The 21,600-nt window shown below is 40.2% G+C and overlaps 1 protein-coding gene across 11 annotated transcripts in view; it reads left to right on the forward strand.

The window, feature by feature from the left end:
- Positions 1 to 19,457, forward strand: part of KCNA6 (potassium voltage-gated channel subfamily A member 6) — a 27,819-nt gene extending 8,362 nt beyond the window's left edge. For 3 of the 11 annotated variants that reach the window (XM_048080010.2, XM_048080011.2, XM_066977431.1), the window contains exon 2: positions 16,940 to 19,457. The gene's annotated coding sequence lies outside the window, so the exon portion shown is untranslated. Of the gene's footprint in view, positions 1 to 407; positions 495 to 2,024; positions 2,211 to 4,127; positions 4,343 to 16,939 lie in introns of all 11 variants that reach the window. The other 8 variants (XM_048080005.2, XM_048080004.2, XM_048080002.2 and 5 more) reach the window with 8 other exon arrangements.
- The last annotated feature ends 2,143 nt before the right edge of the window (positions 19,458 to 21,600 follow it).

Below are 21,600 nucleotides of genomic sequence, written 5' to 3' on the forward strand. Positions count from 1 at the left end.
CCTTTCCGTTCCGTTCCTTTCCGTTCCTTTCCTTTCCGTTCCTTTCCGTTCCTTTCCTTTCCGTTCCGTTCCTTTCCGTTCCGTTCCTTTCCGTTCCGTTCCTTTCCGTTCCTTTCCTTCCCTTTCCCTTTCCCCCTTTCCCTTTCCCTTTCCCTTTCCCTTTCCCTTTCCCTTTCCCCCTTTTCCCTTTCCCTTTCCCCCTTTCCCCCTTTCCCTTTCCCTTTCCCTTTCCCTTTCCCTTTCCCTTTCCCTTTCCCTTTCCCTTTCCCTTTCCCTTTCCCTTTCCCTTTCCCCCTTTCCCTTTCCCTTTCCCTTTCCCTTTCCCTTTCCCTTTCCCTTTCCCTTTCCCTTTTCCCTTTTCCTTTTCCTTTTCCTTTTCCTTTTCCTTTTCCTTTTCTTCTCTTGAGGTCCTGTTTACATTGGGGAAAGATCTACAGATTACAGCAGGAGTTAACCACAGCTTACCTGAAAACTCTCATCTAACTTGAGTCCAAGTAAGTCTAGTGAACTCTGAAAAGTTAGGCTTCTCTTTAAATTTATAGTGGCAAAAATAAGAGGAGTGGCATTATTATTATTATTATTATTTTTAATGCAGTGGTAGAAATACGCAGGCCAATTCACAGATAAGTTTGAGACTAAACGAGATTCTGCCCTCAGCTGTGGCCATGTATGCATAAGATAGCTCTATTTACATTGTGGTAACTGAGGTCACAGTCTGAGTTCTTCATTTTTGATTTTTGGAGCTTGCACTCTAGACAAATGCCATTCTGACAACATTTGTAGCCATATTATCAGCATGCTTATAGTCGAATACCTGATTTGCAGCCATCTGCTTTACACATAAAGTTAAGGAGAGGAGCTGGTGTCTGCATGATCAGAAGATTTAATCTTCTGATAAAATGAACAATTGCCAGTGAATGCTTAGTGTCCTTAGCTGCCACAAGAGACGGTTGGTAGTGAAATTAATGTTAATTACAGGAAGGAGTTCAGTGGTGTGCAGATCAGATCCTAAATAAGGCAAGACGCTGGCCAGGGAGATAAACCCAGGAAAATGTTTGTGGGGGAAGCAAGCAGGACAGCAGGCAGTAGCATTGATTTCCTGTGTAGCATATGTTATTAGGACACATCAATTCTATATGCCTTGGCTAACTGAGTTTTAGTTTGCTCCAGGGTAGCCTGTTCAGGGCTTGTTGGCTGGCACAAGAACTTGAATATTACAGCATGATTTTACACTTTGGAAACAAGTAACTGTGATCAGTGTAGGTTTTACTTTCCTAAAGCGTAAACATTGCTAAACATTCTCTGTAGGAAATATCCATGTTGTCTGTAGTGCAAATTTTCAGGTTAATCCTTCCAGTGTCCAACTTTTTCTTAGTGTAAGAAAGGAAAAGATTTGCAGGAGGGAAATTTTACAGAAAGTGCTCATCAACTTCTATGGTCACCCTAAAATACTGAAGCTGTGTTGCCTCTTCATCAGACAAGACTTATAGGAAACCTTGTCTTCATACAAAATATCATCAGAAGTTCAGTAAGGCCTTCTTTGGATTCACTAGCACTAAGTGGATATAAAAATGTTTACTCAGTGGTGTAAAGTTTTGGAAGAAAAATTGTCAAAAAGTACAGTAAATCCCAAAGTATTTCACTGGGACTGTAGCCATTTTTGGTTTGAAGAAAACTGGGGTCTTGATTCAGCTCTCCAGCAGAGGTTAGGCAGATGTATCCTTAAGGATATGAATGCTGTTTCTTCTAATTTAAGTGATTGTGAGAGAAGAATAGAGCCCAAAAAAGAGGGCTGTAAATACATCCATCTGCAGCCATGTCTTTAGGTGTTGTAGGTACATATAGTTTCATTCACCTAAAAGGTTGTAAAGAATTTTATACCGACAGAAGATTTAGCTTTTAGAGCACATATTGGTTTATTCTCATACATTCTCAGGAGAGTAATGAAATGTTATTTGACAAGAAAAGTGGAACATTGCTGTCTCCTCTTGCTGCTCATTGATGCATCTGTTGTTTTCAATTAGCTTGATGGTATCCATTTTCAGGAAGCAGATGCTGCCCTCTTTTACACCAGTGCAATTCTGGAATAACTCCACTGACGTCAGTGAAGTGAGATTTATCCCAGTTGAAAGCAGAATTGGACCACAGTCTCATCATCTGCTTATATGCTATGGTGCTCTCAGGAAGGTGCACCATTACCATACCATAAGGTGAGCGCCTATCTGCTGTTCCATACTCGGCTCTTTTGTGCCCTTGACGGTCACATGCCTGGCAGAAGTTAGGCTGGTGTAGGGCGTGTGGGGTCACCAGATTCCCCACATCAAATGGAGCAGATTTCCTTCCTAGATTCTTGTCCACTTCCCTATTTAATTTCCATCAGCTTCCTCTTGCTTAGATGTGATTTCCAAGGAGACAGAGTTTTTTATGGTAAGGAAATATAATTGCAAGTCTTAAATAATATAATAACAGAAGGGTAGCAGAGATAGACATGGAGACAAACTGTACCCCTCCTACAGATTTTTGCTGTTGTGGCCATCTGTTAAAATTGCTGCAGTCCTGGCAGGTTGGCTATAGATCTGATGGCTCTAGGGTCTCCATCTTCAGGATATACCAGGTTTAAACAAATTGGGTCACTTCTTTCTTGCTCCAGCTCTGTTGATCTTAATGATGCCTTCCCTGAAACTAGACATAAAGCTTCATATAAAAGCTGTTAGCACACTGTGTGGAAAAATACCACTTAAGATGGGGCAGATGAGGGTCACTAGAGAAAATACAGAGTCAGTAAAAAAGAGATCAGTATGAGAAAGAAGGGAGGTTCATAAAAGAGTTCTTCAGGGGTTAGTCCCTGGATTGTTTAAAATATTAGCTGTAGGGCTGAATTTATAAGATTTAGCAATGATGCAACCTAAACAACCCCATTAGGGCTGTGGATTAGGACACAGGACGAGATGATTGAATAATGGACTTAAAGTAATGAAAAGATAGTAAATAGTATAAAAATTAAAGTTGTGATATGGATTTTGGTAGCAAGTTTATCAGTTGGGGAAGATAGAAAAGAAGAATGATTGGGGGTGCTAAGGTCAGTCAAAGTATCAATGTCACTTACTAAGCCACCAGAGTAATGAAGCTGCAAAATCGGTCCTTGAAAGTCTTAGAAGGAGAAATTTTTATACCACTTGGGAAATGTTAATTCTATAAGGCCTCATCTGGAATGCCATGGGTCTTTTTGGTGATCTCAGTTTGGTTAAGTTTAACTTAGAGTGGGAAGGATGCATGGAAAAGCAGCAAGAATGATCAGGTGAATGGAAACTGCCTTGCAAGATGAATCTAGAAGAGCCTGCCTCTTCTAGCCCTGCAAAAGATTGGCAAGACCTATAGTTACAATAATACTGGGAGCAGAGTAGCTAACAAGACATAACAGCTATTTAAGTTGAAAGGCTGTGTTGGTATTTGAACAATAAAGCAGAAATTGTCAATGAATATATTTATACTGGAAAGCAGAAGGTGATTTCTGCTATAACAGATGAAAGAGAAATGAAAGCCTGCTCTAGATTGAATAGGAGAAATCAAGGCAAAAAGCAAATTATTTTTTTTTTTCAGATTGAGTTTGTTAAATTTTTGAAAGGCTTTACATGAAAGTAGTTACATGCAATACAAAGAGCCTGGTTTCAGTGACTTCATCTACTAGAATCAGTCTATCCTGAACCTTGGATGTATTTCAGATGCTGAATATATAAACAATTGTATCTTATTGCCTATGTCCTCTGAAAAATACAGCCACGCTATACCTGCTTAGCTAACAGACACCAAATCCTGTTGATCATATTATTTAATACTTGGGCTTTTGGTGTGTGTGTAGGAAAGAGAAGTGTGGGAGGAACTGCGTGTCTTTGGAGATGGTATTTCTCCATGGGACCAGGTAAAGAGAAAAAAGTCCTTAGAGTGGGGTAGAATGGGGTGGGTGTACCAGATCAGTCTAGAAGCTAGTCTGGAGACAGATGGAGGGTCCGTGCCTTAATATTTTTTTACCTTTTGCACTTTAAAGACCCAACAATCTCTGTCCACTGCTTTTCCCCTCAACCTGGAACCTCTGCTGACTGTGTCTGGTCCTTTCTCCCTATCCAAAGCTTTCCAGCTGTCCACTGATCTTTCTACTTCCTGGGGCCTCTAGTAATTCCTCACTCCCATTAACTTGCTGGAGTCACTTCAGTAGTGCATTGTACCTAATTTTGAAAATAGCCTTGAGATGGCTCTGCTGCAGCTCAGCCCGGGTTTCTGGTTTGGATGCAGAAATCAACAATAACAAATGGCCTTCAACAACTTTCATTGAACTGAAGGTCAGGTAAGTTGATAACAATGGTCACTCTTGCCTGTAGAGGTTAGCAGAATAATTTCCTATTGCAGGCATTGTTCTGACAAAGACAAAATAAAGCCATGGCTTCGTGTTTCCTCTTTTTACCTCTTTGAGTTCATTTTACCCTATGAGAAAGTGACCAAGTATGCCTTTGATCTCAGAGGATAGAACAGACATTGACCAAGGTGGGATCTTCACCCATTCATCCATCTCTGTGTCACAAAAGCATGTAGGAAAATCTAGACATACTTTGTTCTCGAGCCGTCTAGCTTGTTGCTGCTCTGTGCTCACTTATGTGATGAAGCCATTAACTTGTGATTTATATCTATGTTACCAAATTCATTTTTAAAACTTTGGAATAGCTCTGTTTTTCTCTGTAAGTAGAAAAAAAGAAAAAGCAAAGCAAAATTTTACCAATGACTATGAACATTATGAATGCATGTGAACATGAACACCATCTGAGCTTTAACAATGACGTTAGCAGAATGGTTCACACAAATGCAGTTGTACGTAAGTTGTCCTAAGGGCTTGTCATCTTTTCTAGAGCTAAGACAGTAAGGAAAATGAAAAAAGAATTTTCTTATGACATTTATAGAATGAGCCAACAAGTTTCATTTGAATGATGAACGATGTTGCGCCTGTTTCTGAGCTCAGTTGATTTTGACATTGATATAAGAAGTTCATTCACTATTAGTTCACGTGCATCTTAATTTACAGTTGTTATATCATGTGCACTGCAGTTGTGTATAGAAGCCTTAGTCTTGAGGCATACAACATATTAATGGTAAAGATCTTACTGCAGTTATCACTACCAGCAAAAAGGTGGTCAAAGTGCTTATATGATTAAAATTATATATACCTCTATGGAACTCAAAGAACATTCCAGTGGTGAGAAAACATTATTACATTTTGATTTTATAGTAGGGACAGAATAAGGTGCAATTAGCTATGCAGAACAGTGGAAAAATAAGAGTCTAAATGAGCAGAACCCATGACTTCTTCTTTGGTACGCTAGAACAAATCTGCATATTCTTGGCCCTGGCAACCATGTCTTTTAGCAAGAAAGTGTTGACTTCGTAAAGGAGTACAGGTAGCAAATAGCACAGGAGCAAATCCTACAAGTAAACGATGTTGATTCATGATGATATGTAAAAAGCATAGGAAATGTATTTATTGTGAATCTTCAAGCCAATTTGGTTTATTTATGCATAAATAAATGAGGATGAGAGGCAATGGGCACAAACTGAAGCACAGGAGGTTCCAGCTGAATATGAGGGTGCACTGCCTTACTGTGAGGGTGACAGAGCACTGGAGCAGGTTGCCCAGAGAGGTTGTGGAGTCTCCTTCTCTGGAGATATTCAAACCCCGCCTGGATGCCATCCTGCGCAACGTGCTCTAGGTGATCCTGCTCAGCAGGGTTTGGACTAGATGATCTTCAGAGGTCCCTTCCAACCTCGGCCATTCTGTGATTCTGTGGAATAGTATTTACACATACTCCTTTTTTGGGGGGGACTTGACTTCATTGCAAATTGAACAGCTCAAGAACACTCTATCCAGCGTTTGAAACACTGACATGCTCTTAACTTGTGACCAAGTTTTGACTCTATTTGCTCTTTCAATGCTTCTGTTTTAAACCTTCCTCAGTCAAGAGCTTCATTCTTAGAATGGGCTTATATTTTTAAGGGTATAGCTGTCATTAACAGTAAAGAGTTCTATGCAAAAGCTCACTTCTTAGTGATGGAAGGACAGACTGCCTTTGTGTTTGAATCCCACTTCATCATCAGTACAAAACAGAGAGGTACAGGTAGATATTTATGTATTGGTCTCTTCTAATATGTTGCCTGATGGCCACAAAGTTAGCACATCTATTTTATCACTCTACTTTTTCTTTAGATAGGTACCAAAAAGACATTGTACATTTCTCAAGATCTGAATTGTGCTGCAGTTCTAATGTATCAGAAATAGTACTGTCAGGTACATTCCTTTTATTGCTGTAGACTATGGGCTTTCATGCTTACGAAATGGTGCACACAAAGCAATTGATCTTTGTAGTCTGTCCTTGGAGATGTCACAGTGACTTTCAAAAACACTCTGGAGGGTATTCACTATTGCTTATCCATTAGTCTATTATCTGATATCAATTTCAGTTTTCTATACTGGACTGCAAACATTTCTGCAGGATACATTTCCATCAAAAGATGCCTCTTCCTCAAGACCTGGCATGTTTGAGAGCAGTTTCATTTCACTTCATGTTGGTGTTCTTTAGAAATTGAATGCTTGGAAAATTTTGTAATATGCACAAACATTTTTGTAATATTTTTTAATAATTTAATATTTTTTTTGGGTAATATTCTGAATGTTTTTGCTTTTTTTTTTTTTGTACTAAGGCATATATACTAAGGTATATATACCTTGTATATATGTATACAAAGTAAAATGCAGAGTTTTGCATTCGTGTCTTTTTTACTTGGATCTATAATGAAAGATAAAATTATTATCATTATTATTTGTAAAACAACTTTTTTTTTTTTTTTCCAAACAATATAGTAGTAGCCATTGACTGTTCCTGATTGACTGTTCCTGATTGCTGTCAGTGTGGCTCCAATGTCAGCTCCAATACTTCTTTGCATTCAGTTAAGTGCTATACATATGCTCCAAACCAGATGAAATGACAGGTCAAATGGCATGGATACTGGAGCATGTGCTAGGAGTGACAAGATTTTAGGGAAAAAGAAAAAAAAAAAAGAAATAAAAAGATTACAGTCCTGATAATTTTCTGGGTGCAGGGAGAGGAAGAATTGCAGAAGAAGGTGCCATCTGGAGTGTGCTGTAGCTCACCTCATTATTTACTTTTTTTCTTTGGCTCTTAAAAAAACAACAAACCCACAACAACAACAAAACACCTCTATGCAGATTTGTGAACTCTCAATAACACTTACTTGGATAAGTGGATTTCAGAGAAGATGAATAGTGAGCTCTCCTTTGCATAGTAACCCTTAATCAACATTTCCATAGAAGATGTCTGAATACGTATTGATCTAGCCAGCTGCAGCTGTGATATAGCTGTGAGGGGTGTTGAAGAATGATGCAACTTTCCTCTCCATCATCCATCCCCCAGTCACGTAACACAAGTAGCCAAAAAACACCAGCTGGTACTTCTGATGCTGGCAGCATTTCTGCTCATGAGGAAGTTGCATCAAAAAGTAAAAAAGTGGAAAGTTTTCCATTAGTTAAGAGACCACTTAATAAGGCAAATCTTGTAATTAAATATTAGGCTTAAAGTCAAGGGGACAGTCCACAGCTCTGTCACATGACCTTTGGATGTCCTGTATTTCTCAGTGCCTCAGCAATAAAATCCTGACATATTAGTTGCTCCTCCATTTTGTTGCTCCCTTTTCCTAAGCAAATTAGACAGTAAGATCTTTCTGAGTGTGCCCCATCTCTTACCTAATACCTGTTCAATGTCAGGTACATCTGAGGACCACTACTCTATAAGGACAGTGTGTTGTATTACTGTCATAACAGTAATAACTAACATATGGATCAAACAAACACAGAAAAACTTTTGGATCTGTGCATGAGACTCTTGGAATACCCAAATGGTAACAAATCCTGCTACTACCTAGCTTTATGTTGGCTTTGGGCCAATGCTGTGGCCATGCTGGTCTGATTTATATTTTTCAGTCTCAGACACAAAATATTCTGCCCAACCCCCCTTATTTGTGACTCTCTGTTCCCTTTCAGGCTGCTTTATAATTAAAGGCGTGCAAAATATTTCTAGCTGACAAAGCCTGGAGCAGACTTATTGCAACGTAAATTAAAAGCCTGCTGAATGCACCATAGAGATAAGAGGCTGACATCAACTTTTCACAGCTAGTCCAAAAGAAGTAAATTTATGCAGATTTTCTTTTTTCAACTCTTGAATTGCTATCAGGGACCAAGGTATTGAAGCAGCAGAAGAAAATATGCTGAAGATGGAAGGAGTACACCAGTAACATCTCTCACCTAGATTTTTATTAGTTCTTCAAGCACAAAGGTGATTTGGATGGTAGCAGCTCACTGGTACTGAGCAGTCAAATCTGCTCTTTGAATCTGGCAAGGTCATTTTTAAAAAATATATTTTCACTGGCACTGTTAACAACTGTGAATTTAATCCTTATTAAATGCTTTGCTGTTTTTTGTTGCTTCGTGTTCTTCCAGGGGAATATGAGGATACATAGATGGCAATTAAGGCTCCTCATGTTTTATATTTAGTCATATATTGGTGATTCAGATGCAAGCATATGTGAAAAGGCCCAGATGAAACCTCTTACAAATTCCTTCCTGTCCTATGAGACATATTTAGGTGCCTGAGTCAGTTATGTTTCTATTGAGGGCCATTGTCATGTTTTTCTGCCCACCGCAACGCATGAAGAGTTTTCTTGATGGCTGAAATATTTTAACACCCCTACTGATGCAGAGAGTTGGTTACAGACAAGTAGAGTCAAATTCTCAGCTGGTATCTGTACATTAACACTTTTTTTTTTTTTTTTTTTTTTTTTCTGATGCCAGCTAGGCAAGGTGGTAGAGGGTGTTTTAGATGTATTTCAGTTTTCAGCTGCTCCATTTTCTGTACAGGTAGGAAATGAGACCTGTTATCTTCAAAATTCAGTGTCTTGAAGCAGCTAAAGCTCCCATCTGAATGTTTTTGAGTAGGCACTTACTGTCAGATCTGCCACAAGGATTTAACAATCTGTGGATAGACTGAGGCTCACAGGCATACTCAGGGTCTGGATCTGATGTTTTATTTTTCCATGCCTCAACTGTAGAATGGAAATAATGTGTTTCTCTCTTCAGCATGCACTTGGCTGTTTATCAGCAATAAAGATCTATAGGAACAATTAACAATTCACTGTTAAGCTCTTTTTTAAAGCAGATAAAGCAAATGACGCTTTTTCTAATAGGGAAGTATAAGTCACAAGTAGTGTGAGGCACAGCTGGAAGATTAGACTGGGGTTTGCAGCTCCAACAGCTAGTTACAGTTGAACCTTCAGTCAGATTCTCTGTAAGCCTCTTTATGATTTCACTTGGTTGTAACTTCCATAAAGGGCATCCTCATTTCCATGGCTGGAAGCAGGATAAGCGAGAAGATGATGAACCTCTTTACATGTCCTTCAGTGACGTTGCTGCTGTCACTGCTTCAGTGACATTGCTGACCACACCGTGGCTGCTGTGGTCATTGGGATATTTTTTTTTTTGGTGATGTTAATGAAACAGAACTGGACCAATAGCAAGCATGTTTGAAATTCCTGCTCTAGGTTGGATTATTACCTGACAGTGAAAGAGCAGTAGGACCAAAAGTTCCTTTCTTCCAGGATTAGCAACTTAGGGACTGGTGAGGTCTAAATGCTTACTATCTGTATTTACTTACTGTTTGTATTTACATTGCTTTTTGTGATCACACTCCATATCTTCAAGTGATTATTGCTCTGGTGATCCCTTGCACATATGGTGCTTATGAACTGCAGCATGCCACCTACATTCACACCTCCACATGTGGAACCCACTGAAGTGACGTCATGGTGCTTTCTTTTAACTCCACGACTTCATTAAAGCTTAGCAATTTTTCCACGATGTGGTTGCATTCAGTTTATTAATGCTTTACCATGCCAGCCTGATGTATATCAGCTGTGAAGGCAAAATTAAATATTGCTGCGTATGTGGGGCCAGACTTACACCATGGGGAGGAAAAGAGAGAGAGAGAAAGGAAAACTGAGACAGGGGCTGGAGAGCCTTATTTGTCACTCCTTGGGAGGAGGGGAGAGGTGAGGGGTGGTGACTGTTGCTGCTGCTGCCACAACCATGGCAGCATTTTCCAGTTCCCCACAAGCCTGGCTTCACAGGGGTCTGGTGTAAGCAAAGAAGACAGGAGGACCATGGCTATTTTGCTGTCCCCAGCAGGCTGTTGCCCTTAGCAACTGTTGCCTTTGCCTGTACTATAGAACCAGCTCTAATATTTTGCCATGATTTTGTGTGCTGGTTCCCTGGGTATATACATCCTGCAAAAAAGCATTTAAAACAGTGATGAAGATGAAACAGATAAGGTTTTAACAAGGGGTAGCAGCTGAAATTTAAGCTTTTAAGGAAGATTAGACTCAGGTTGCTAATCCAAGTAAAACTCAATTTACTTCATCTTCTCAGCTACTTTAAGCTGAAAAAATTGATCTCAGTGATCCTTTAAAAAAATAGTAAGGACAGGTATAGCTAGTAGAATTTTAATTTACAGTCATTGACCCTGCAGTGCTCCCAGAATATTTTCTTTAGGATATGCTTAGGAGTTAAGGGAAATATCTAAACCCTGCGTGAGATGATCCTCAACCACTGAGAATCAAAGAAGACTTTGAAACCTGATGCACTGTATAAATTAGGATGTCTATGGGTTGGCCCCATCTTTGACCCATAAATAGGAGGGGATTGAGTAAATTCATGATGCTGTATCAATTGATCTGGAGTGTATGTGCCTAGTGAGTACCCATGCATGTGCATGTAAGCATTTGAGCTCTCTTCAGTCCTTGCTTGATAGCTGCAGTCTTCATAAGCTCCAAGTTTTTGGGGTTATCTTAAGTAGAATGCAAGTGATGTGGTAATTATCAAGACTGTTGCCTGAATTTGGTTTTCTACAGTATTTTGAACATACAAAGCATGTTGTAAGCAATAACTGTTATTAATTAGTTTCAGGCTGCTGAGAAAATACAGTTTCTCAGCAGCAAAAAGAAGCAGTTGTTCTGGTGGCTGCTGTGTACGTACTGGGTTAACCCTTTGGGGGCTTTATTCAAGCAAAATGCCCACAAGAAGCAGATGGTGATTTTTCTGAGCAAGGACACAAAGGATCAGCTGGTGTGTCGTCCTGAAAGAATTTGTAGAATTACTCTGAATTCTGGAAAGCCTGGAAATTCAAAGGAAAGACCTGTGATATGACAAAGTCCACCTCATGCTGACAGTTGCTGTCAGGAAATGCTACCAAAAGCCAGTTACCAGTTTGTGGAGTGGCACAGTGCCATCCTGTGGGCCATGGAGGTACTCAGCAGGGAACGCGTGGATGTGCGATGTGCGCTTCAGTGTAAGGTGTAGGCAGTTTGCAGAGAGGAGGGTTAGTCCGTGTAGGCTCCGTTTTCATGGGGAGGGTTGTCTGCATCGGCATTTAAGGTATTTAAGCAGTTTCCTTTGCTACTGAAGAGCTATGTATATATACATATCATATATATATGTCGTATCATATATACATATATATGTTATATCTCTTTGACCCTTTCTTCTTTTCTGGTGAGAGTTTTTCCACCAGCAACTTGGGAGATTTGCCTTGCTCTGTCATTCTGCCAGTGCTTTTTGAAATTGTAACACTTTTCAAAGCCCAGGTAAACAGGCAGCTCCAGGAGCACCTGGTGGCCGAATTGCAAGTGTCTGGGGCTTTGGAGCTCTTGTGGGAGGCAGCTGCAATAAAGGAGAACACAGAAGCAAGGTGTCTGGTATCCTGGATGAGTGCCCTCACCCCTGAACTGTTTGTAAAACAAGACAGCTAACCTACCACTGTCTCTTCCCCTTCTGGTATGATTTGGAAGAGGGTAGCAGGGGTCAGCATGCTCAGTGTGGAACGTGTCTTGTCAGCCATGCTCAGAGCTGGACCTGTTGTGTGGGGTTTCAAGCAACATGTGCAGTGAGGTGTGGACTGCTGGTATGTGCTGGGGAGGCCCAAGACAGGCTTGGGGGCACTGTCATTTGCTGTAGACACACAGACAAATTCAGTGTTTTCTACATTTTGTGAGTCTCTATTGCTTGGTGGCAGCATGATCACAAGCACTTGGCCTTGTTATGTTGGGTTTAGGCATACAACAAGGGAACAAAAGTGGGACTTGACCATGTAATCCACTTTTTAGGAAAGTCTGCATAGTTTCATAAAGGACATTAAATCCAACAATGTTATTTTAACTGTTAATGCCAGAATTACACACATTTTCTTGAGAGTTGAGATTCCTCAAGGATTTTCACCTGGCTTCCAGGGAGAGTGTACAGGTATGAGATACACATCACCAGCACTGTGTGGGGTTAAAATGGGTATTCAGTTTGAGGAAGGATGGTGGTATACTGGGATTTTCCCTGAATATTTTGATTCACTCAGTGCTGCAGAGGCAGTGCTGCAACCTTTCACCTGAACCATACATCAGATGAATGTGCATTACCTCTGTTTTCCTTTGCTGTGGCAGAACACTGAGAGGATTTTGCAGTTTTATCCTCCCATTTGAAATACAGTTGCTTGTTTTACAATTCCATTGCTCTTTCTTTGGTGCTGAAAGTTTCATTAGTCAGTCTAGTTTGGGGATGAGCACTTGAAATAAATTGGATCTGAACTGTTTAATTGCCTCTCCCTTATCCATGCACAGTATAATAGCCTGGTTGCCACATTTGTCTATCATAGCAGAGGCGAGTAAAATTTGCTTCAATGGAGTTACACCCACTCAGTGTAACTTTCCCTTTATTTTTACTATCCCCAGTCTTTTTGAATATGACAGAGATACTCAAGGCCTCAAATTCATCTCAGTTAGCTTCCAAGTAGTTGTTCATTCGTAGTTGTTGAGAGTTTGTTCATTCTCATCATTAAGAAGGATTCAAGGATCTTCCATGACAGCAATTTCATTTATATATATGTATATATATATATATGAAGATTATTGCATTATTTCAAAACATAAAGGCACTAAGTGTCTGCATGTGTCTGCAAAATTGCACAGGGAAGTTAAATCCCATTCCAGGGCATAGTCCATTTTTTAATGTCGCTGATTTCAGAAAGCCTCTCTGAGGATTAGGAGCTATTTACTATGAACTTAAGCATCAATATCTGACTCCCCAAAACTAAGAGTAATAAGGGATATAGAAATGGGTCCCTAAAATTAATCATTTGCCTCCCACCAAACTTATATATGCCCTTTCACATAATCTAAAATGAGCATGTTCCCATCTATTTTGATATGGAGGCTCCTTTCTCTTCTTTACCTTCCTGAACAATATGATTCTCTGCACGTGTAGCTATATAACATTATGCAATTTAGTTTTTAAGTGCATTATCTGACATTAGAGTTATGGTTCGATATTACCTTGCATTTTAGTTCCTCAATGAAAAAAGATTATATGTACAGAACATCACAATTTTTCATCTGACACAGACTCCTGAATATGGTTTGGAGGTTCTGGAGACCTTATCCCAAATTTGTTTTTGAAAATTTGAGGCCCACCTTTTCAAAAATGGTGACAATGTAGTAAATCATGTTTCTGGATGCCCATACAAGACCTGCATTCTCCTTTCTGAAATTTAATTTGTAAAGCTGAGCATCTAATGTCACTGGCCAGTCTGGAAATTCTTGGTCTCTTTTTCTACTTCATATTAAAGTAGTATTTAAAAGTAAGTGATCAATAACTGAGTAACGAATAAGGCTGATGTAGCCTTAGTATTTCATTTATCTTGTGCCTCAACAATTGCCTTGCTTCACTTCAGTTCCTTTTAGATATTTTATTACTTTTACAATAGTGGGATTATAGGCATAGAAAAGTCTGTTTTAAGTCCGTCTGCCATTCTTTTGGCCCAGTCAAAATCTTTTCTATCACTTCCTTTGTGTGAGTGATTGTAATCTTTATTTAAATGGTGCTTTCAAACACCATTATAAACTTGGATCTGGCCCCCGGTTTCATGTCAGTCCCCTTCACTGCTGTATTATACTAGTTAATCCTTTGCTTACTTGAAAGATTTAAAATGACAGTTTTGCTATCCTGTTGCCATACTGTTTGAGTTTTTCAGAATATTTTCAATGTTGAATGACTATGCATTAATTAGTTATACTTTCTGAGATGTTTTCGCACATCTGCTTAATGTTGTAGTGTTTGATCCTTGCAGTTGCTTTGTTTTTTAGAATATTTGATGAAAAGTGTTCCAGAAATAGTTAGATTTGGGCTTTTGGATTTGCTAACACTACAAGAAAACATATCGTACTAAACTCATAACCAACCATTTATGACATGTCTGTTTTTAATTACTGGACCATTTCTATAGCTATTGAATTTAACTTTTGCATAATCCTCACTTTAAGCAGGCAGATGACATTATGTGCCTTAACCATGCAATGCATTCAGTGCAAGTAGAGTCTTGTTTGCTGCTAAGGAGTCTTACTAAGTAAATTTAGAAACCATAGAAGAGCATGTTTTTGTTTTGTTTTGCTTGTAGATCACAGAAACTAGCTATAAGGAAGAATATTTTACGATTTCTAAGTATTTGCTGGACTATTACTGTCCACAATGGAAAAAAGGAGATCCAAGATCTCAGGTATTGAGTATGTAAACTCTATCCTCTACACTCTGTCCACTGACTGAGCAGCATCCATGTCAAGTACATCAATATAAAACTAAGAGTAGAATCAGAACAGTAAGCCCCACTGTGATTGTTGATTGCACAGTAAAATACAATAATTTGTCATAATTAATTGCAACTCCTGCAAATATCTATTTCTTCCTGTAAACAGTCTGATGGGGTCTCTGACTTACCAAAATTCAAGAAATCACTATATCCAGTTATTGTTGCTCTGCATTTTTGGAAAACCATGAGCCAGACTTTTAGGTTGTTCAGTATTGGTAATCCCTGGATTGAAAGCTTCCATATCCAACATATAAATCTGCAGGAAAAAGCTTATGTAAAAGAAAGTTTACTGAGGGAATTCTGCTTTAAAGATCAGCACAGATTTAGTCTGCAAATCAGATATTTCTCACAGTCTTGGTGAGCTCATAGCAACTGGACAAGTTGGTAGATTGATGTACATTATTAACAGTTGAAGAACTGGATTTTTCCTAAAAAACATTTTGGAAGGTAAATGAATTTTACAAATTCTTCCTTGTAATATTTTACATATCGATATCCCTATCTATCTATAGTCTTTGCTTATATATGTAGCTTATGCCTGAGAGTAAAAGCATTTGTATATATTCAAGTTTCTATATGCATGCATTAATATGTACATAGTTTATGTATCACCGCCAATTTCTCTTTTCTGAATCTATGTAGAGCTCTTGACAAAGTTTTGTTCACTTTGTGGGCTTCTTCTGTCTCTGATATTTCTAACTTTGTTCTCCTGTGGGCTGTAGCACTGCTTTGACCATCCTTGGGGCCCAAGTCTTTCTCACTGGTACACTCTCTTTATAGCCTTTTCTTGTTTTTTCTGGTTACTTGAGTCATTGTTGAGCAGTAGCAAGAGTTGTGGGAGCATGAGGACTAGGAATATATGGTCTTCATGGTGGAAGAAGCAGCTTTCACACTCCTGTACTGAGAGGGAAATGGAATTGTCATGGGAAAATGCTGGATGAAAATATAAATGCTGTAAAATTCCTTGCAATGTAAGGCTTGAGCTGCTTGTGGCATTTCAGCACATGCTTAACATCCCTAAGTTTAGGTCTAGCCATGTCCACCACTCATACAATTAAATCAAGTATGGGTCTCAAGCTTTTGTTTTTTGGAACTCAAAAGCCCACAGATTATTACTTTAATACATATCCTAACCATGTGTCACAGGAATATGTAAGCCATCCTGTGTACAGAAAAAATGCAACTGGAAACTTTTAGGGGCATGTTAGACTAGCAGAATTGTGGCGTTGTACTGTTGACATACAAAGAGGAAAGAAACGGGAGTATTGCTTGCTTTATGAGAAACTTTTATTTGAGCTTTCAGGTTTAGATTTTGAGTAATTTAGGAAGGCCCTAGTGCCACATTTATTCCAGTCACTTCATCTTCCCTTTTTATCTCTCCCACTGTGGAGGACTGCAGATATTTTTAATAATTCATAATTTTTAAGAATAGCCCTTTAGGTTCAATTTGTCACCAGCACGGATGGACTTTTGCAACTAGAAGTGACTGTATCGAAGTATGACAAAATTTGTACAAGAAGAAAAGTCCTTGCAGGCCAAACACGTTTTTGCTTCTTTGCTTCGATAAATGGTTTCATATTGTATTAAATGGTTTAAATTACATTAATTAAATGGTTTCAGATCTGATTTTTTTTTTTTTAATTATCTTTCTGTTGCTCTGATAGACTTTCGTGACCCTGGCATGGGGGAAGAGGCTTACAGGCCAAATTGTAAAGAATGTAACTTTGTCTTAAGAGGACTTAAAATTAGACAACAAGAAAATGACTATGGGAATGTAGTAAAGTCGCAGTTACAGTAATGGTCAGACTTGGGTCTCCATCCTTGGAGCAGCACAGTACTGCAAAACATCCCATCAGACTCTGGAGCATTCCAATATGCATAATTCATCTCATGCAAGAAAAGATGTATATAGTTCCCAGCAGATGGAAGGAAAGATCCCCAACAAACCAAATACCAGTAGGTGGTATGATAAAGCGAAGCAGTTATATTGAGAAGATGCTCTAAACTGACTTCCTTCAAACATTCTCATTAAAAAATTAACCATTAGGTTGTCATATCTTAGCTGTGATCCATTCAGAATAAGACATTTCTCTTGGCCAATTTCTTAACATTTAACACTTTCTTTTTTTTTTTTTCTGTCTCACTAGGCTGGATTCTGGATGATGCAAGGCTGTTGTGTCAGAATGCTGCAAAAGATGTTGCATCTCCTCCTCATGGAGTCGGTGAAGTTTCCCTCTGTGCAGGGAATACAGCATTTATGGACAGGAAACTGCTTTCCTTGCTTAGAGGTTTTCTTATTTTCTTTAAAGGGGCTAGCTTAGTTACAGGCAACTGAAATTAGATGTGAACAGGGGTTGGAGGAAGGAGGCAGGGAGAATCCTCTACAAGATTTAAATGTGTATGATTTCTGGGAAAACTAAATAAAATTTAATTTAATTCCCAGTGGCTAAATAGCAGCGATTTTTCATCTATTAATCAAAAGCCCCAGACAAGCACTGAGTCGTGTGGGAAGCTGGAAATGGACACAGGACACCTCCAAACCATTCTGTTAATGACACCTATTTTAAATCTTTTTTCAAGTGGAGGACCCAGTCCTGGCAAATGCGTAAAGTCGGCCCTTAGAAGAGCACAAAGCTTTCTCTAGAGAACTGAACAGCTGGCCAAAGCATGCCCATTTGTCTGCCTGTCTTTTGCCCCTGGATTACTGTGCTTTTATAGACTGTTTTCGTAGCTCAGATAAATGGTAGAAGTTTAACATAGCTCTACAAATAATAATCGTCCTGATCATGCATAATATGCGTTATGTAAGAGGTGGGCCCAAACTAGAGGTATTTCTCATTTCCCTATGAAGTGTCTTGTTTGAGTGTATTTGCAGTTAGTTCTTCTTGTGAATATGTGAGTTTATTGCCTGCTTTAAAGGAGGTAGTGACTTAGTTTCAGTGGCTGTAGAGAGTTTCACTGAAATAACACTGTTTATAGTCTTTCATGTGATTTAGAAGGCACAATTGCCATATAGTTCTGAAAACATAATATAATTGTATACAGTGTTCCTGGGAAATGTTCTGAAGTTTTTTTCCCACTGCACCATTGTGATAAAAACCTCTGTTGCTCTTCACGCTCCGTGAGCCCATGCTGCACTATGCTGAAGCTGATGGGAAACCCTCTTAGTAATGGGAAGTGACGGACAGAGAGGGATGCTCTGGCCTGGAATCTCCTCTCTTTGGCAATGGCACAGGTCAGCCCTGCGGCCAAAAGTCCAGAACAAAAGGCAGATCTACCCTCGGTGTGTTGCCAGTTCTCCGTGTAGGTGAGTGGGAGGGTGAGAAATGGAGAAGTGATTCTGGAAGGAGAGAGACTGAGAGGAAGAGTGGGGTAAAGGGGGTTCTGACCATTACCACTGGGATTTTCAAACAGTACTCTGATTGATGCTGGGCATCCAGCTCCCCCAGACTATTTATCAATAACACTCTCTAAATTTTCATGGATGACTTTTAGCTTGTGTGGCAGTCCTTACAGTCAGCGCATGAGGGACAAGAGGTAGAAAGCATCTCCTTCTAATGTGACAGTTCTTGGCACCTGTAACAAGCAAGGATTGTAATATCTCCTCATGGCTGCTGACTGAGGGTCTGGTCCTCTGATAAGCTGTGACCTCCTGGCTACCTGTGACTCAAACAGGTAATCAGTGTCTTATAGGACTGTGCTTAAAGCAGCTGTGACATGGCAAATCCAAAGGTACTTCTGGAGCAAGTCTGCGCAGTAGTCTTGAGCATGGATGTAAAACCACAGTTCCTAGGAGGCAACATTCACTCCGTATTCATATTATTTGGGTGCAAACGATGCAGAGACCTACTCTGACTCTCAGTGCAAGCCAGCTTGCAGTGTGAGGCTTCTTAGACCTGTGTGACAAGGCAACATGGCTGGCACTGGGCAGCCAGAGCTGCCACAGACCCTTCTTGCAAGGGCAGTTGTCTTCAGAGGGAGCCTAAGTGTAGGCTGCCTGCTGCAGAAGTCTATGAGCCTTCAGATGCATGGCATGCAGGTCAGAGACTTTAGGTGATACTGTGTGCCACCACAAACAGCATGGATGTTGGTTGCAGGATCCCTTTGCTTTTGCTGTGAAACCTAGCTCCTATACATTATTTCAAGGAAAACAGTTGGGATTTGCAGGCCAGGTCATGTGGTGACATAAGTATTTCCAGTGCCCTCATTGGAGCTAGGCTGATTTATACAAGTCTAGTCCAACATTTCTGAGAAATTGTGGATGGTAGTTTTTTTTTTGTTGTTGTTGTTGTTGTTGGCTGCACTGAAAACCTGAAGCCTTTCAAATAAAGTATGTGAAGGAAACAGAATTTTTAGATCGAATAGTGAAAATGCTGTTTTCTGGATTCAGACTTTGAGACAAGTCTTTTGCAGAACCCACATGTTATGGGAGAAGAGGGTATTAGGCTTGAAAGCTGACCAATGAAATGGGACTCAACTGAGCTTTGAAAAGCAATTATTGTCCTTATTGGTGTTGCCATAATATATGCTTAACTCAAACCCAATCTTGCGCAAGTCAGAACCCAATGAAACCATGTAACCAGGTATTTGTGATTGTTCCTATCAGTGTGATCTACTGTTGAATAGGCTGGACATATGAATAAAACCAATATTTTTTAAAGTGTTGTGTGTTTTTCACGTCAAAAAGACTGGTTGCACTCTGGTACTTTACTATGTTCATATGAAGTATTTAATGTGGAATTAATACAACTGTACAGCTTTCTTAGGACTATTGGCAGCCACTTGCTGAAAAGCACTTTTTCCTCCTCAGAGGTGATTGTTGCAGTAATGCACTGAACACCAGTGAACTGGGTCTGACTGGGATGGAGTTAACTCTCCCTGCAGTGGCCCATACGGTGCTGTGCTCTGAACTTGTAGCTAGAACAGCATTGGTATCATACTAGAGTTTTGTCTATTGCTGAGCAGTGCTGGCACACCATCAAGACTCCCTCTACCCCAGAGCCAGTAGGCTGGGGGTGGCAAGAGTTGGGGAGGGGACATCACCAGGGCAGCTGACCTAAACCAACCAAAGGGATATTCCAGGTGGGAAAGGGGAAAGAGAAGGGGGTGCTCTTTTTATGAAAATGTTTGTCCTCCCAAACAACCACTACGGGTATTGAGGCCCTGCTTCCCAATATGTGGATGAACATTGCCTGCTGATGGAAAGTAGAGAATAACTGTTTTCCCTCTTTTTGCTTCCATGTGGCCTTTGCTTGTCTTTTTTTTTTTTTAATGTGTCTTTTCCTTTAGTTAGATAACCCTTATCTCAAACTGTGAGCCCTTTTTTTTTTCTTTTTTTTTTCTTTTTTTTTTTCTTTTCATAATATTTCTCCACACACACTTCGAGGAAGGGGAGTGAGAGACAGGTGTGCTGGAGTTTGGTTGACCATTGGTATGAAAACGCCACATCCTGTCACATGTAAAGATGTGAAGATAACTTGGTATGTCCTCCTCCTAGTCCTGTAAGGGTTGTCCCATTATTCTTTGACAGAGCAGTCAAGTCCACTCAAAGTTCCATCAAAGTATGGGTAAGGGGAAGGGTGTGTGTGTCTCACACCTGCTGCTGCTGCGTGTGTCCCTCCCTTTGTCTTACGGCTCTACAAATACCAAACAACAGATGTATTTTGAAAGATTTTCTCTATTTCTATTTGATGTCTGGCTGCATTCCAGCCCTCATCCAAGAAAAGATGTTTTCAAAAATACCTCTGAGGTACCTTTGCATCTCATAGATTCTGGGTCTTGCTGGAAACCTGGGCAAACTTGAAGCTGACTCAGACACTTCTCTGAGTGTTGCTGCTTCCCAGGAGAGCTAGCTTGCTTCATCAACCTGACGGCAGCTGGGAATGCTCTTCAGTAATCTCCAAATTATTCCAGACATATGTTGCTTGCTCCTTGACTTGGCAGCCACAAAGGTAAGTCCCTTTATGCAGAATTTATCCACAGGGTATGCATTCTGGCTGCTTCACAACTCCACTGAAAGAGAGCAATGAGACAAGGGTCAGGAAAAAGGCCAGACCCTGCTCCCTCACTAGCTGCAGTGGTATGTCTCTTGCTGAATGAAGAAAGGACAGTAATTCAACACACAACATTAGTTTTCATCTATTGACAATGTGACAGTGCTGTTACCTGTGGTTATATGAACTTGTCTGTTCCCTGTCACTCATCCTAAGACCTCTGATCACAGCCTCAAACATCATTACATAATTAGAATAATTAAGATTGGAAAAGACCTCCAAGATCCATCCCCCTACTACCAATGTCACCCACTAAACCATGTTCCTAAGCACCATGTCCAACCTCTCCTTGAACAACCCCAGGGATGGTGACTCCACCACCTCCCCGGGCAACCCGTTCCAGTGCCTGACCGCTCTTTCTGAGAAGAAATGTCTCCTCATTTCCAACCTGAACCTCCCCTGGCACAACTTGAGGCCATTCCTTCTAGCCCTATCACTAGTTATCTGTGAGAAGAGGCCAACCGCCAGCTCTCCACACCTTCCTTTCAGGCAGCTGCATAGAGTAGTAAGGTCTCCCCTGAGCCTTGTCTTCTCCAGACTAAACAACCCCAGTTCCCTCAGCTGCTCCTCTTAGAACTTCTGTAGCCCTTCTCTGGACACGCTCCAGGGCCTCAATGTCCTTCTTGTACTGAGGGGCCCAAAGCTGAGCACAGTACTCGAAGTGCGGCCTCACCAGAGCAGAGTACAGGGGGATGATCACCTCCCTGGTCCTGCTGGCTACACTATTCCTGATAGAAGCCAGGATGATGTTGGCC

This window comes from Anser cygnoides, chromosome 1 (assembly GCF_040182565.1).
Source record: "Anser cygnoides isolate HZ-2024a breed goose chromosome 1, Taihu_goose_T2T_genome, whole genome shotgun sequence".
NCBI lineage: Eukaryota > Metazoa > Chordata > Aves > Anseriformes > Anatidae > Anser > Anser cygnoides.